Genomic DNA, 2,474 nt, shown 5'->3' on the forward strand with positions numbered 1-2,474 from the left:
CTATCACAATCACAGATGTAAGCAATGCCCGAGAATCAGAATCAGCTAAGCAAAACATAGTCAGGAGACATGATATTCACATGCATGGTCCATTTAAATAACAGTAGTATCAAGAAACTTGTAGGGTCTGATATCTGACTTGGTTTATAAACTTCCCAAGGAGGCTTGTTAGGCATGATGAGCTTGATTTCCAATATTCAGCTAACACCAATTTAGTGCAGAATACCTTTACACAGTTAGCATTAAGGCATCTTTGAAAGAAGAATACTTGAAAGAGTGAAGAAGGCCAGGAGCATTTCTGTGAGTTGAAAGTCCTCAAAGTCGGAGACCCTGTGCTCAGTCCAATGGCTGGCTATGAACATCTGCCTCTGTATAGGAAGAACAACAATATCAACCAACCAGACCCCACACACATACCCCCGCAGAGCTCCCAAGGACTAAGCCACCAACCAAGGAGTACACATGGAGGGACCCATGGCTCCAGCTGCATATGTAGCAGAAGATGGCCTTGTCAGGCATCAATGGGATCAGAGTCGCTCGGTCCTGCGAAGGCTCGATGCTCTAGTGTATGGGAATTTGAGGGTGGGGAGGCGAGAAAGGGGATAACATTTGAAATGTAAATAAAGAAAATATCCAATTTTAAAAAATAAAATCATAACAATAAGAAGAAGAAAAAAAGGAAAGAAAGCCCTCAAAGTGACAAAGATATGAAGAGTTGTGGTTGTTGACCTCTGAGCCCCTGCACCATACCCTTGCTCCCTGTCCACGTAGTGCTGATGATTATTTTAACTGGTAGTTATCATGGTACTTGTACAATGTGGGCACAACACGTTCTCTGTTATCATCTATTACCATAGGGTTACCAGATAAAGCCTTCCATACTTATTTGTTAAACTCAGCAATGTTACCTTCAGTACAGGAAGGTTAGTTTCTATAGTCAATCTGCTCAAAAGCAAAATTCATGTGTGTAAGGAGGATTAATGAAAGATAGTTGAGTATAGAGGCACGTCGACAAAATACTTAACGTATGAAAAATGATGGTAGTACGCTGGAATGAATGTTGAAGCCGATGTTCCTGGCTGCCTAGATCATTCTTCTACATCTGGCTTAAAGCAAAGAAGAGAAACTGTTTCCTCAGTTTCAGAGATAAGTGATTTAAGGCTGAGCTTGAAGAAGGCAAAAAATAGATTCTGTATGTGTGGCATAAATAACATGTGGAGGAGCTGTGATTGATGACAGGGTATGAATGGCTTTTTACTTGTCCTGCATGGCCAATGTGGATTGAGTGACTCAAATCAATAGTGGAGGAAACATAGACAACTGGCTTTTTCACTCATTAGTCCCTGTGCTCCAAGTGTAAAGAACAGGAGAAAGGGAAGCCTTTGGTAGAGAGGCCAGTAAAGAATATATGACATTCATCCTTCATTTAATTTCTATTGGAATATGAGCCAGGAACAGAGGTAGAGAGTTTTCACACACTAACAAGCAGATTTGGATGAGCTTCGTTTACACAGGATGGTGGGTTTTGGTGGAGTGGAATTGATGAGGACGGCTGGGATGAATAAAGCAGTGAGCTGGAAACTGTGCAGTGAAGTTACATTAGCAGCAGGAAATGGGGGTGATGAGAAGCCAGGGTGTCTAACCTGGTGGGAATAATTTACAGAGCAGTATGCGAGGAATACCAAGGGGATGCAGAACAAAACAGCAACATAGAAAGCATAGCTTAATATTTTCAAAAGATAGTCTGCAGAGCTTTACTGCTCAGGGAGCTTTCCCTGATCACAGTGAAGTCCCTATAGATAGAATTGAGGCTTTTTATTGTCACCATTTGGAGAAAGTATATGATCCACAGAGGTAAATAGAAGATAAAATAAGTCAATTTTGTTTATATTGAAAGGGAGATGAATCTGTTGATATGTTCAATCTGGCTTGCCATGTACTGGACGGAAAGAACACTGATGGTTGGACAATTTTATACCTCCTGAAGGCTAGAAGCATGAAAAAGAAAAGGAGGCAAATGCAACGTAGGTTGTCACCTAAGTTTCCATTGAAGCAAAATGTTGGAAAATGGATAGTGTATTTTCAAGTAAGCCACAAAGTCGCAAAACAATTTTGAAGGCATTCATGTTTTAGTTTTAAAGTAAGATTGAATCTTGACATCAACCAAGCCCGAATCACCTAATTCCTCTACTGATGCCTGCTATGAGACTTGTATAAACCTTCAGAAATAAGGAAATGTCAAGGGACCACCTTAATTTTCATCCAGGTACCTAGAAACATCTTGCCATATTTTTAGAAGACAAAGGCGGGTGGATCTCTCAGTTTGAGGCCATCCTGGTCCTCAGGGTTTTTCTCAGGCAGGGCTATGCAGAAACCCTGTCTTGAAAAACAAGAAAGAAAGAAAGAAAGAAAGAAAGAAAGAAAGAAAGAAAGAAAGAAAGAAAGAAAGAAAGAAAGAAAGAGAGAGAGACAGA

Source organism: Mus caroli, chromosome 6 (genome assembly GCF_900094665.2).
Source record: "Mus caroli chromosome 6, CAROLI_EIJ_v1.1, whole genome shotgun sequence".
NCBI lineage: Eukaryota > Metazoa > Chordata > Mammalia > Rodentia > Muridae > Mus > Mus caroli.